The sequence below is a fragment of the Carassius gibelio genome, chromosome B15 (assembly GCF_023724105.1).
Source record: "Carassius gibelio isolate Cgi1373 ecotype wild population from Czech Republic chromosome B15, carGib1.2-hapl.c, whole genome shotgun sequence".
In the NCBI taxonomy this organism is placed as follows: Eukaryota; Metazoa; Chordata; class Actinopteri; order Cypriniformes; family Cyprinidae; genus Carassius; species Carassius gibelio.
Genome location: NC_068410.1, coordinates 20,088,657 through 20,104,917, shown reverse-complemented (window position 1 = coordinate 20,104,917; position 16,261 = coordinate 20,088,657). Strand labels below are relative to the sequence as shown.

The 16,261-nt window shown below is 39.3% G+C and overlaps 1 pseudogene; it reads right to left on the bottom strand.

Moving 5' to 3' along the window:
• Positions 1-270: 270 nt before the first annotated feature.
• On the bottom strand, positions 271-15,415 carry LOC127973069 (4F2 cell-surface antigen heavy chain-like; annotated as a pseudogene).
• Between the last annotated feature and the right edge of the window lie 846 nt (positions 15,416-16,261).

The window sequence follows — 16,261 nt, the reverse complement described above, 5'->3', positions numbered from 1 at the left end:
GTGCTAAAACATTAGCCACTTTTAAATCTAGACTCAAAACTCATCTGTTTAGCTGTGCATTTATTGAATGAGCACTGTGCGATGTCCAAACTGTTTGCACTGTATTTTATGAATGGCACTGTATTTTATGCAACCCGAATTGATTGCAATGGTCTTAAAATTGTCTTAAATTAATTTTTACATATTACTTGTTGTCAATTTTCTGCAGTTTATCACCTGTGACTCACTGTAGACTCAATTCAGTAAAATATCTCTCATGGTCCAGCTTGGCTAGTGTCCTTGTGGCATCTGCAGACTGGCCTCCATGGTCTCAACCACCTCAGCACGAGACAATGGATTGTGTGATGGGGGAATCAGTGACTTTGTAACCAGCTCCACCAGTGAACCATTAACAGCAATGCTGCACACTCTGAGTTCTGGAAGAGTGTTAACTGTTTGCGTCACCATCAGTATTCTACAACGCGATAACAAGACCTAATTCATGTCGCCAAGACTTGAGTAAGTTTATACAGTAATAATTATTAGTCAGTTGGCAAGTTCAGTGCATGGGCTCCAAATGAATATGTAGTTAATCTAATCTCAATATAAAATTATGTTTATAAACTAATTGACTACCATTTTTCATCAAGACTTGATTTTATCATACAGGAAATTATTTTGCTTCAATGCCAGTGTGAGTTAAGTTGACAAACATGATACCGTTCGTCATCTTGTGAATTAAACTCTTGCATAAGCATTTTCCACTCCATTAGTCTCAGTGAATCATAAATACACATCAAATTGTAAGCAGACACCATGTCATGTCTCCAAGAAAAACCCACACATTTTCCACAAAAGAAGACATGTCAGCGTGTTTTCAGTTGTACCATTGCAGAGAAGGCTGCGTCTGTGTCACAGATCTCTAACCCTGACACATCATGCCCCAGCCAATACCTTAATGAATACTGGAGATTAAAATAATACCACATAACCAATAATAAACAAAAGGTAGGCAGAAATATTGACATAAAACAAAAATCCTGTTTGCATGAATCTTTCTTTTATCTAGTGACCAGTTGCCACAATAAGATATTCTTTATTAATCACATTTGAAAATAATGTACCATCTACAGTAAAAACCCATTCTTTAAACTTAACTAATAGTGAAGCAAGTGTGAGATAAAAATACAGAAGCAACTTTCTTTTCTTTTTTTTTGCTTGCTTCTAAAAGTCTTTGAACCTTTTTTATTGTGACTTGTGTTTCATGAGACTTGTAGCCAAGCATGCCACATTGCACTAATGAGGAAGTTTACTACATAAGAAAAGCCATACAAATGGAAGCTGGTTGTGTAATGCACACATTTAAATGTGTTAGTTTCGAAATCATGCACTGTGGTAAAAGTTTTTTTAAGGTCAAAAGACGCCTTACAAAGAAGTAACCTCACAAAGAAGTCTTTATTAATTGATAATCTGCCCCTGTAATTGTAATTTGTGTAAAAAGAAATTAAAATTGTTGGCTGTTTTACTGCCTATGGTGTTTACTTCAGCTGGATACATACAGTGAATTTTATATATGTTGAAAAAATAATACACTCTCTTGCTGATATGTTGCATTATAAATATCCAGTATATAATATTCCTTACTTCAAACAGATCCAGCTCACAAAGGTCCAGGATCACTCTCACATACCACACTGGTCCCCAGGTTCTTACACTGGCATCCAGTTACATTTAGAATTGATTTTAAAGGTCATTTAGAAATCACTCAATGACCTAGGACCGAAATACAATGCAGATATGTTTACTGAATATAAAACCTAACAGACCACTCAGATCATTAAGATCGAGTCAGATATACCAAGGGTTCACACAAAACAAGGGGAATCTGCCATTAGTTATTATGACGCCAGCAGCTGGAATCAGATTCCAGAAGAGATCAGATGTGCTAAAACATTAACATACTTTAAATCTAGACTCAAAACTCCTCTGTTTACTGTGCATTTATTGAATGAGAACAGTGCGATGTCCAAACTGATTGCACTGTATTTTATGTATTGCACTGTATTTTATGAAAAATCTCTTATATCTCAAATTCTTTTTAGTAAATTTTTAAATAATTTTCAAAGTTTTTAAATTACTTGTTTTATTTTTGTGATTATATTTTTATTTTATTGTATGTAAAGCACTTTGAATTACCATTGTGTACGAAATGTGCTATATAAATAAACTTGCCTTGCCTTGATCACAATGCAGACATGGGTTTTAATTATATGTGGCTCGATATGCAGTGCTATACGCAATGCAACGTGTAAAAAGACAAGTCATTGTGTAGTGCAAGTCATTATAATCATTAACTATGTCCCCACTGGATGCAACAAATGATTTGTTTGTAATGGGCTTTATTGGTTTTGTCTCTTCGAGCTGGGACACACAACACTGCATTACAGAGTATGTGAGCAGAGCAGAGCATGGAGTGGAGCGGTGTGATTTTGACTGGAGATTTATTAAAAGTCGGAGTGTCGTGGTTTTCACAAGAGCGCTCCACCACCACTCCATCACAATATGGAGTACAATACATGCCACATACACTTGTTTAAATCATGCTTTCATATGAATATATATATATATATATATATATATATATATATATATATATATATATATATATATATATATATATATATATATATATATTTATATATATATATTTATATATACTATATACTGTATATTTATATATACGTATATATATATATATATTCATATGAAAGCATGATTTAAACAAGTACTACAACACTTCACACGCAATCACTCTCTCAATAATGCATTCATACAAATGTAATGTGCTACTTCACCTGTATCGGTTTTGAATGAGCAGAAATCTGTAAGAAAAGCATTGTTCTGTAGGTAAAATAACTGACATAAACATCCTGTTATTTAAATATCAAACTAAATTTGCACCTCAAAAAGCAACAATTGATCTGTAGGTAAAATAACTGACATAAACGTACTGTTATTTTAATATCAAACTAAATTTGCACCTCAAAAAGCAACAATTATAATTGTTACTTTATAAAAGCAACAATTATAAAAGCACCTCAAAAAGCAACATCTTTTAATGCTGACAACTATGTTATTAGAAAAAGCTTTTTTCTCCTTAACTGAACCCTTTTTTTCAATACTGCAGTCGTCGTCACCTTTATTTATATAGTGCTTTAAACAAAATAGATTTTGTCAAAGCAACTGAACCACATTAATTAGGAAAACAAAGGAAAATGCAAAATGACAGTTAAAGGCAACTCATCATTTAATTCAGTGATGTCATCATTCAGCTCAGTTCAGTTTAAATTGTATCTATGCAATCATTTGTAATCAAGTCAACAATATCGCTGTAAGTCAAGTCAAGTCAAGTCTGCTTTATTGTCAATTCTTCCACATGTACAATACATACATACAGAGAATCAAAATTGCGTTACACTCAGACCCCCGGTGCACACAGATAACATTAACATTAAAGCCTAAAAATCTAGATCAAAATATAAAAAGTAGATACAACTATACAATAAGGGAATGTTAAAAAAGACATCTAATAAAATTAAAAATAAAGTTAAATAAAGCAGCGCAAGGCAAAAGGCAGATAGAGTGCAAATCAATGAAGTGAACAACATTGCAGATAAAAGATTTTTTAGTGCAAAAACAAAAGCTTATTAAGTTTGCTCAAGAGCAGTTATTTTATCTAACTGACTGATGAAGTTGTGGAATGATGTCAGTTCCATGGAGAATGAGGTAGTGAGCAGACCAGTGCTGCACAAAGTGACTGGTATATTAGTGTGTGTGTGTGGGGGGGGGGGGGGGGGGGGGGGGTTCTGGGGGGCTTCATAGTTCTGGGGCAGAAGAGGGGAGGGGGGGCAAGTTTGGGAGTGAGTTCATCTTCCTGACTGCCTGGTGGATGAAGCTGTCCTTCAATCTGCTGGTCCTGGCCTGGAGACTATGCAGTCTCCTCCCTGATGGTAGCAGGCTGAAGAAGCTGTGTGATGGGTGGGAGGGATCACCTACGATACAGAGGGCTTTGCGGGTGATACGGGTTCCATAAATATCCTGGAGGGAGGGGAGAGAGACACCAATGATCTTCTCAGCTGCTCTCACTATGCGTTGCAGAGTCTTTCGGCAGGACGCATTGCAGGCACCATACCACACAGTGATGCAGCTCGTCAGGATGCTCTCGATGGTGCCTCTGTAGAAGGTGTACATGATGGGGGGTGGGGCTCTGGCTCTCCTCAGTTTGTGGAGGAAGTAGAGACACTGATTTGATTTCTTGGCCAGTGCTGCTGTGTTTTCAGTCCATGAGAGTTCCTCTGTGATGTGCACACCCAGGAACTTGGTGCTGCTCACTCTCTCCACAGTCGCACCGTTGATGGTCAGAGGAACATCCTGAGTGTGTGCTCTCCTGAAGTCTACAACAATCTCCTTCGTCTTCTCCACGTTCTGAGAGAGATTGATGTCACTGCATCACCTGGCCAGGTGGCTCACCTTGCTCCTGTAGTTTGTCTCATCTTTGTTGCTAATGAGACCCACCACAGTCGTGTCATCTGCAAACTTAATAAAAAGGTTGTAGTTGTGTGAAGGTGTGCAGTCATGGTTAAGCAGAGTGAAGAGGAGGGGGCTCAGCACACATCCTTGGGGGGCCCCAGTGTTCAGTGTGATGGTGCTGGATGTGTTGCTGCCGAACCGTACTGCCTGAGGTCTTCCAGTCAGAAAGTCCAACAGCCAGTCGCACAGCGAAGTGTTGAGCCCCAGTTGGATCAGTTTGTAAATAAGCTGTTGAGGGATGATTGTGTTGAATGCTGAACTGAAGTCAATGAACAGCATTCTGACATATGAGTCCTTTTTTGTCCAGATGTGTGAGTGCTGAGTGGAGGGTAGTGGAGATGGCATCATCGGTCGAGCGGTTGGGCCGATATGCAAACTGGAAGGGGTCCAGGGAGGGGGGGAGGGCAGACTTGATGTGGTGCATGACTAGTCGTTCAAAGCACTTCGTGAGGATGGGGGTAAGTGCAACAGGACAGTAGTCATTGAAGCAGAATGGAGATGGCTTCTTCGGAACTGGAATGATGGTGGTAGTTTTAAAACATGTGGGAACAACAGCCTGACTCAGTGAGATGTTGAAAATGTTTGTGAAGACATCAGTGAGTTCTGCTGCACAGTCTCTCAGTACATGCCCAGGGATGATGTCAGGACCCAGAGCTTTGCGTGCATTGATCCTGCTGAAGGATCTCCTCACGCTGTGTGGGGTCAGCATCATCACCTGGTCACCGGGAGGAGGTGGAGTCTTCTGTGCAGTGGTGCTGTTTTGTTGCTCAAAGCGAGCGAAGAAGGTGTTCAGCTCATTTAGCAGAGAGATGTTGTTGTCACAGGTCCGTGGTGGGGGCTTGTAGTCCATAATGGTCTGTATCCCCTGCCACAGGTTCCTAGTGTCTCTGCTGTCGCTAAATTGATGGGCTATCCTCCTGGAGTGCTGTCTCTTAGCCTCTCTGATGCCGCGGGACAGGTTGGCCCTGGCTGTTCTCAGGCCCACCTCATCTCCAGCTCTGAAGGCAGCATTCCATGTCTTCAGAAGTCTGTAGACCTCCCCTTTCATCCACGGCTTCTGGTTGGCCCGGACAGTGATGGTTTTTGTGACCATTACATCATCAATGTACTTTTTGAAGTAGGCAGTGACAGTCTCCGAGTACTCTTGGAGGTCAGTGGTGTTATTGTAAGTGTCTGCCTGCTTAAACATGTCCCAGTCAGTTGTGTTGAAGCAGTCTTGAAAAACCTCTGATGATCCTTCTGGCCACACTTAAATCTGTTTTTGAACTGGTTTGGCTACTCTAATGAGCATGCAGGCATTAGCATTACAGTCATGTGGTCTGAGGCTCTGAGGTGGGGGAGGAGGGGGCTTTGTAAGCTCCTCTCTGTGTGGTGTAAACAAAGTCCAAAATGCTATTACCTCATGTTGGAAAGTTAATGTGTTGATGTATTTTTGGAAACACAATCTTTTTCCAGCATGGTTGAAATCCCCAGCTATGATGAGAAAAGCATCAGGGTGTGCTGTCTGCTGCTCACTAATGTGCTGGTACAGTTCATTTAGTGCGTCGTTCCTCTTGCTGATGATGTTGATCGGGGGGATGTACACCGAAATGAGAAGTATAGCAGTATATTACCTCTGCAGATAGAACAGCCGGCACTTAATAATCATAAACTCCACCAGGGATGAGCAGTGTTTTCTGATCACAACAGTATCGCAGCACCACGCGTAATTGATGCAAACACAAAGCCCGCCGCCGCAGGTTTTTCCTCCCTTGACAAAGCTCTGTCCGCTCGATAGCACGTCAGCTGGTCGAGCTGAATAGCGCCGTCTGGAACGCTGTTGCTGAGCCATGTTTCCGTGAACACAAAAACACAACAGTCTCTTACAGTCCTCTGAGTTGAGCATAGAAAAAATGCGGTTCTGCCGACATCGAGCAGAAACTCGCAACTGTATGCACGCTTACAGACAGGTAGACGCGATGACGTCGTACAGAAACACTGCGACTCACAAGACATAAAACACGGAAACACCGTTCTATAGTGCTTTTTACAATACAAATCATTACAAAGCAACTTTACAGGAAATTAAGTTTCTACAATATTTAGTAGTAGCTTATAAGTGTTGACTTTCAGTTTTGCGCATATGACAGGATTTTTCAGAAAAATGAATACAAGACGTAGTCAGCCAGACGATGAACATTATTAACAGCAGTTATTATATGACGCAGTCACACTTGTAGCAATATTTGTTAGTTATGTTTGTTGATTCAGGGTTAGCTTCATCTGGGGTCCTCTGAGGGGTCAGCATAATCTCTTCTCAGGTTTTCTGGATCTAGACTGGATCTTGTGTAAATCATAGTTACCACAGGATGTAAATCCCGTGGCAAAACATACGTAGAAACACATTGAGACATCATTAGCATAGCTGCTGTTCCAACAAAGTAAAATTAATTAGTTTAACCCATTTGATCAGATACAACTGCAGTCACAATTTAAGAGATACATTATTCGAATGCTTGGCGAAAGAGATGCGTTTTTAATCTAGATTTAAACAGAGATAGTGTGTCTGAACCCCAAACATTATCAGGAAGGCTATTCCAGAGTCTGGGAGCCAAATGTGAAAAAGCTCTACCTCCTTTAGTGGACTTTGCTATCCTAGGAACTACCAAGTCCAGCGTTTTGTGACCTTAGGGAGTGTGATGGATTGTAGCATGGTAGAAGGCTAGTTAAAGGAGCTAAACCATTTAGGGCCTTATAGGTAAGTAATGATCATTTTTAACTGATACGGAACTTATCAGGTAGCCAGTGCAGAGACTGTAAAATAGGGGTAAATGGAATGGACTGCATTTATACAGCGCTTTCAACAGACTACAACAGACCAAAGCACTTTACAATTTGCCTCACATTCTACCATTCACTCACTCATTCACACACCGACTGAGGTGTTAGCTATCCAGCTCGTCAGGAGCAGCTGGGGTTAGGTGTCTTGCTCAAGGACACCTCGACACTTGGTCAGGTGGAGCCGGGGATTGAACCACCAACCTTCCGGTTTGTTGACAACCTACATGAACCACTGAGTCACTGCCACCCCTGCGTAATATGATCATATTTTCTTGACCTGGTAAGGATTGTAGCAGCTGCATTTTGGGCTACCTGTAGCTTGTTTATTGACGAAGCAGGACAAACACCTAGAAGTGCATTACAATAGTCCAGTCTAGAGGTCATGAATGCATGAACTAGCTTTTCTGCATCAGAAACAGATAGCATGTTTCGTAACTTAGCAATATTTCTAAGATGGAAGAATGCGGATTTTGTAACATGGGAAATATGATTTTCAAAAGACAAGTTGCTATCTAATATAACACCCAGATTTTTGACTGAAGGGGAAGTAACAGTACATCCGTCTAGTTGCAAATTATAATTGACAAGATTCTGTGTACTGTTTTTTTGGTACAATAATATTTTTATTTCAGTAATTCATCTCAAATTATGAAACTTGTGTATTAAATACATTCATGCACACAGACTGAAGTAGTTTTAGTATTTGGTTCACATTTACCAAAAGATAATTGAATTACTGAACTAAATGAACATTTTGAAAATGTATTGAAAGTCATCTGTATGTCGAGTCTGTCAGTTCTTCCTGCCAGTCCTAAAGGGGCACCATGTGCTAATCCGATCAGACAACATGTCTGTGGTATCCTACATAAATCACCGGGTACGCCTCTCTTTGAAGCTCCTCCTGGAATGGGCTCAACTCAACCTGCACTCTCTGAGAGCAGCGCATATTGAACCAAGGAGCAGACATGTTATCAAGGAGTAATGTCAATGTCAATGGATGCTCCATCCTCAGATCCAGGACATCTTTGGCAAGGCCGAGGTAGAACTCTTCTCTTCAGAAGACAACTCTCATTGTCCAATTTATTACTCGAAGAACAGGCACGTGTTGGCCTGTAATTGGCTGGACCTCCTTCTTTGAGCTCTTTCCCCAGCGATCTCCATGATCCCATAGGTAATCAGGAGTAAGGGAACAAAAACACAAGATTCTCCTGGTGGCCCCCCTTTGGATGAACCAGCTGTGGCTGTCAGAGCTGACTCAGCTGTTGGTAGCGGCCCCTTGGCTCATTCCGCTGAGACAGGATCTCCTCTCTCATGCGAACGGGACAATATGGCATCCTCGGCCTGATCTGTGGTCCCTGCACCTCTGGACACTTGACGATAGCCTTCAAATCTCAACACCTTTAAGTGGTCTTTTTTCTCCGCTTGGTGTCTAAACCACGGCAAAGACCCTCATACTTCTGATTTGACAGAGGTGTTGTCATTCTGCAAGAGCTGCTCGTTAAGAGACGATCCCCATCCACGCTCAAAGTCTATGTTGGCGACTATAGAGGCCTTTTATGCCCCTATTGCGGAGTCAATCGGTGGGCAGAAACAGCGCTGTGATCCACTTCTTAAAGGGTGCCAGAAGACTGAATCAGCTTCATCCGTCTACCGTCCCTACAATGGGATCTACCCACTGTGCTGAAGGGCCTGAAGGGGAAACCAAGGCACGTTTGTGTGCTTAAGTTTCTATACACTCCGCTCAAACCATACTGTAAGTCATTACACTCTCTGTGCTTCCACCCTCTGAGGAGGACAGAGAGTTATCTCTGAGAATTTACCTCTTATAGGCAGTCGGAACAACTCTTTGAAAGCTTCAGTAACCGCACCCCCGAGTGAAGTTACAGGAATACTCTGGAACGATTAACCAGGCCCGGTGTAACCTCAGGAAGCTCAGCCTGTCTGGGTTGTTGTTAACCACTTTATGGGCACTGGTTGCTTATGGAAGTTTTGATACTTTTAGTCATTCCACTACATTAACACGGCATGATTGTACTGTGTTCCCATGGCGTCTTAGCAGACGCAGTATGAGTGAAATATCAAAAGGGAATGTACTCGGTTACTAATATAATCTGGGTTCCCTGAGATATGGGAACAAGTACTGCGTTGCTAGCCATTCCATGTAGCCGCACGACTCAGTCGTCACTTCAGTCTAAGTAACCTGAGAATCCTGTGGTAAGTCCCTGCTTAAATAGCCATTCTGGAAGGCTTTGGCTGTCTTTGTCGCCATAGCTCTGCTGCCTAGACATTGGTTCATTTTTTAACCAATGGTCGTGCAGTTTCACTGCGTGATTGAAAAAAAGGCTTCAGTTCAGGAGCAAAAAAAAGGCTTTTTTCCCCATACCATCTTAGAAGACGCAGTAGTCATTCCCGTATTTCAGGGAACCAAGGTTGCATTAGTAACGGAGTACTATTTTTAAACCCTAAACCGCATAAACACATTGCATTACACTAAATACACCAAATAATGTTCTTTTTTTTTTTTGTTTGCAACGTCATATTAACCCCTTTAATATTGTTTTAATACAACCAACATACCCTAACATTGCTTAAGGGGATAAATCACCCAAAAATGAAAATTACCCCATGATTTACTCCCCCTCAAGCCATTCTAGGCTTGACTTTCTTCGTTAATATGAATACAATTAGAGTTAGATTAAAAAATGTCCTGGCCCTTCCAAGTTTTATAATGGCAGTGAATGTGTGTTGATATTATAAAGTCCAATAAAGTGCGTCCATCCATCATAAAAAGTGTTTTACATGGCTCCGGGGGTTAAAAAAGGCCTTCTGAAGCAAAGCACTGCATTTTGTGTCTGAAAAATATTGAATTAATTTCTGCCATATGCACTTAAACTGAGTCACCACTGATAAGCTACTACTAAATATTGTAGAAACTTAATTTTCTGTAAAGTTGCTTTGCAATGATTTGTATCGTACAAAAGAACTATACAAATGAAATAAATTGAAAATATCCATATTTAAAACTTTAGAAACCGTGATCTCTAGCTTTCGCTATTCATCATGCATGTTCACGAGAGATTGGCGTTCCAGCGGATGACGTAGGCAAATGAAATGATGGAGCCCCATAAAATGTTTGCATGAGAGCCAAGCGCACATTTCAAGAACATTTAAAAAAAGATATAAAAGGAAAAAGAAACATGTGAACAAGTGAACACTTTGTGCTTGTGAATGTGAAACATCCACACTTATTCTATACATGAGGAAAACTATGGGATTTTGAGGTGAACTGTCTTCATACAGTATATCCACTATAAATTACATTTATAGCATAATGTTTTTTTTTTTTTAAACAATGATTTTCAGAAATGGCTTAAGTGTCTAATTACTTTGAGGTCAGTGTACAATAAGACCGAAGACTGATGCAATGTGACTAAACAGCGCCATCTAGTGAATAGCAAAGGTAGCAAAATCCTGATCCACCTACATCACATGCAGATAAAATATTTAATGAAAACGTTTCATTTTATGAAAGAGTGAATGACAGTAAAACTACCAAAATAAAATCAAGTGCATTTTTAGTAATGAATTTATACATATCTGCTTTGCGGCTTTCTATGATAAGCTGTGTGAATTGTGGAAGCATGCTCAGATTTGGTCGATCTCTGTCAGGTTGTGAGGGAAGATGTCCTGTTGGAACAACCCCTCCAGGATCACTGCCCTAACCCCAGTGACTTCAGATACGGCAGCCGCTCGGACACCCCTGATTCAGAGTCATACATCAGTGTGCTACTGTATGTGTGTCCTACTATTGATATAATTTATATAAATTTGTATAAAATACATTTTTTAAAAAAAAGTATTATTATGTATTGGAATATCGATACTACTAAATACTTTATTATAATATACTATATATATAAATTAAATATATTTTTAATCTTTATGTAATATTTAATAGCATATAATTAATATGTTAAATAACATTTATATTTCATATGAAAAAATGAAAACATGCCCTGTTTCATTTATGTTTAATTTTAACACAGGTGAATTTAGTGGTGTAAGGTCCTGATATTTATCAGCTGAAGCTTTAGACATGTTTGTACTGATATTCAACCCCCGTAATATTCAGCCTCAGATATTTTGAATGCAGGACTGACATGAGAAATTTCATAGGTTATTATTTTCAATAACAATTTAATAGAATTAATAAAAGAAACATAAAAAATATCTACATTTTATATATATATATATATATATATTAGGGGTGTAACGATACGCGTATTCGTATTGAACCGTTCGGTACGACGCTTTCGGTTCGGTACGCGGTACGCATTATGTATACCGAACGGTTCGTTGGAGTAATTAATTATATTTGAAAAAAAAAAAAAAAGAGAGAGAGAGAAATATAATGATATGCGTTCAACAAGGTAGCCCAATAACCCAAACAACGTAACAGGCAACGCCCCTGACACTCCCGAAGAAGAAAAAAACACCATCTTATATGTTTATGTTAGGCTACTCAGCAGGCGCTCGCTCACTCAGTACGCGCTGAAGGCTCATTGCAAAATAGCCAATGCGTTTAACAGACTAGAAAAAGAAGATCCTCCAGTAACCAACAGGTCTGGTGTTTGGGTGCACTTTGGATTCCCTTTAAGCTATAATGGTGATGGCAAGAGAGTGGTGGATAAAAAAACAACGGTATGTCGCATCTGCAACATGACAGGGTACACCAGCGGGAATAAAAAAAAAAAAAAAAAAAACACCAGCGGGAATATCTGGGATATATGCGTCAGTACTATCTGGGAAAAGACGAAAAAAAGGAGAAACATGCACGCAGCAAACTATCCCTGCAGCATTTAGACACTATAGCTTACAGGGAATCCAACCCAAACACCAGACCTGTTGGTTATTTTAGGATCTTATATTTCTGGTCTGTTAAAGGCATTCGACATTTTGCAACGAGCCTTCAGCGCGTGCTGAGTGAGCGAGCGCCTTAGGGGCCGTTCACATATCGTGCCTAAAAACGCATGGAAAACGCTAAGCGCGTCTTTCTCCTCCTTTCCAAAGCGCTTGGGCAGAAGCGCTCATGAGGCGTCTGTCTTTGCTAAGCAACAATGACGTGCTCTCTCCATGAGACGCGGAAATTTCAGCGAAGGATAAATGGATTTGCAGCTCTAAAAATCGCTTGCAGTAGCTCTGCTACTAAATTTATTTCAAAATTGCAATCCATATACAACTATGATCAGCTGATCCTTCATCTTGGCTTAGCTCTCAACGTTGTTACGGGAAAGGATGAAGCTGATTGGTTAGTTCTTGTCACATGACCCGCGGTGCGCTTGCGGCATTCTGAAAAGTTGAGATGTTTTTACATTTTGCTGTATCTAAAACGTATCGAACCGAACCGAACCGAACCGTGACATCAGTGTATCGTATCGAACCGAACCGTGAATTTTGTGAACCGTTACACCCCAATATATATATATATATATATATATATATATATATATATATATATATATATGTGTGTGTGTGTGTGTGTGTGTGATTTATAAGCAATGACAATAATAATAAAAGAAATCCATTAAAAAAAATCATAAAATAGGACTTTCCATTATAAAGAATCTTTTGTCCAGATTCAACGGATTTTAAAAGATCTTCACTGAACCAAAGATGTCAAAGAACCTTGTTTTAAGAGTGTTGACATTGTGTTAAATGTCCTGTGCTGTGGTTTCTGAAAACTACTCATAAACTCAACAATGCCTTAGACTTTGACATGTGGGAGTAATTTTAGGCTCCAAGATGGATGGATAAAGGGTTTGAATGTTTTGACAGCAGTAGATGCAATCATACTGCAATAATATTGTTGAAGTTTTTAATGAACTCACTGCTGATACGGCTGACCTTGTCACTGTTTGCATCCATGAAGAGTGCAGGCTGCAGGCGGTAAAACACGTCCCTCTGCCAACAGTGCAATGAAAGAGAATCCGTCCGCGGGCTCTGAATGATTATTGCCATCACAGTGCTCAGCATTATCAGCCAACCAATCCAGAACCAAAGTCTAGTCACTTTTATTTATATAGCACTTAAAACAAAACAGATTGTGTCAAAGCAACTGAACAACATTAATTAGGAAAACAGTGTGTCATTAATGCAAAATCACAGTTAAAGGCAGTTCATCATTGAATTCAGTGATGTCATCTCTGTTCAGTTTAAATGGTGTCTGTGCAATCATTTGCAATCAATTCAACGATATCGCTGTAGATGAAGTGACCCCAACTAAGCAAGCCAGAGGCGACAGCGGCAAGGAACCGAAACTCCATCGGTGACAGAATGGAGAAAAAAACCTTGGGAGAAACCAGGCTCAGTTGGGGAGCCAGTTCTCCTCTGACCAGATGAAACCAGTAGTTCAATTCCAGGCTGCAGCAAAGTCAGATTGTGCAGAAGAATCATCTGTTTCCTGTGGTTTTGTCCTGGTGGTCATCTGAGACAAGGTCTTTACAGGGGATCTGTATCTGGGGCTCTAGTTGTCCTGGTCTCCGCTCTCTTTAAGGGCAGTAGAGGTCCTTTCTAGGTGCTGATCCAGCATCTGGTCTGGATACGTACTGGATCCGGGCGACTGTAGTGACCCTCTGATCTGGATACAGACTGGATCTGGTGCGGTGACCTGGGAACAAGAGAGAAACAGACTAATATTAGCGTAGATGCCATTCTTCTAATGATGTAGCAAGTATATCCGGTGTTATGGGAAGTGTTTCCGGTTCCGGTCTACCTAATTAATGCAGCTTAAAAATCCTTTAACGGATTTGGATATTAAAAGCATATTAGTATGTTATGTGTAAGCCAGATTAAAAAGATAGGTCTTTAATCTAGATTTAAACTGCAAGTGTGTGTCTGTCCGACGAACAATGTAAGGTACTGTAGGTTATACCAGAGTTTAGGCGCTAAATAGGAAAAGGATTCTGCCACCCGCAGTTGATTTTGATTTTCTAGGTATTATCAAATTGCCTGAGTTTTGAGAACGCAGCAGACGTAGAGGATTATAATGTAAAAGGAGCTCATTCAAATACTGAGGTGCTAAACCATTCAGGGCTTTATAAGTAGTAAGCAATATTTTAAAATGTATACAATGTTTGATAGGGAGCCAGTGCAGTGTGGACCGGACCGGGCTAATATGGTCATACTTCCTGGTTCTAGTAAGAACTCTTGCTGCTGCATTTTGGACTAACTGTAGTTTGTTTTCTAAGCGTGCAGAACAACCACCCAATAAAGCATTACAATAGTCTAACCTAGAGGTCATAAATGCATGGATTAACATTTCTGCATTTGACTTTGAGAGCATAGGTCATAATTTAGATATATTTTTGAGATGGAAAAAAAAACAGTTTTATAAATGCTAGAAATGTGGCTTTCGAAGGAAAGATTGCTATCAAATAGCACACCTAGGTTCCTAACTGATGACGAAGAATTGACAGAGCAGCCATCAAGTCTTAGACAGCATTCTAGGTTGTTACATGCAGAGTTTTTAGGTCCTATAATTTACACCTGTGTTTTTTTCAGAATTTAGCAGTAAGAAATTACTTGTCATCCAGTTTTTTATATCAACATCAGGCCTCGAAGAAATATAGATCTAAGTATCATCAGTGTAAAAGTGAAAGCTGATATCTCCCAAAGGTAACATGTAAAGCATGAAGAGTTATGGCCCTAGTACTGAGCCTTGAGGTACTCCATACTGCACTTGTGATTGATATGACAAAAAAGCATGAAGCAAGAACGGAACTTCTTCCATTCTGGTCCTCCTGCGCACTTCTCCAGCTCTTCTCTGCTCCAGACGTGCTGCTGCTGCTGAATGTCTGGGATTAGGAGAGGTACGGTCTCTGAGCTGTCCAAATAAGTGAATTGACCTCCAGCATAAACACTGCCATAGCCTGGATTTCCTTCAGTGTCATCTGCTCTCACTGGATGTTAGGAGCCATTTAGAAGAAAACCGTTTGCACAAAACCTTTTTGTGTATCATTATACGCATGTTTAAGTATCGCACAATGCCACTATCAACACAAACAACCACAGCACTATATTTTGTCTAATTATCCAATTTAAAACATTTCAGATTTTTGCAGCTAATCAAAATCCCTGAAACTTTCACATACTGTATGTTGTGTTTCTCCATCAGTGATAATTTAAAAAGGTCATATAGTAAGTAATAAGTATATTGTGAAGTCAATGAATAAATCAGGCTTGGTATATTTTACATTCTTTGTTGAATATCTCTGGTGGAAGTTATGCTAAGGTTGTAGCATGAAATAACATATTAAACTGTTACAATTGTGCTAATGTGTCATGGATCTGTTGCAGACTTTAGTTATTTCATCTTACAGCTTATGTCAAAGCAAAACAGCGTTCCCATTTAAAAATGTCATTAAAATAATTAGGAAATATTTCAATACTATCAAGTTGATAGAGATTAATAGAGAGTGATTTTTGTTTCATTTAGGGTTAATATTTTTGGTTAGTATTTTGAATTTAATATTTTATTATATTTATATGTCTACAGTTTTTATTACATTAATTTTTTTTAGTTTTAGTGGTGTATTTAGTTTTAGTACTTTGACTTGAAGTAAACCAAACTGAGAAGTGTTGCTGGAATACAAAAAGTACATTTATTATTATTTATTTATTTCACATAATGATAGTTTTTTTATGTCAATAAACTTGATTAGAATTGATGGGAACCATTTATTCTGACTGATATTTGTTTGATTTTGTATACTGTATAATAGGCTATATGATGAATTATGAATAAAATAAATCATAACTTAGAATGTATTATTAATAATTATCTGAATGTAGTCATATTATTACATACATAACT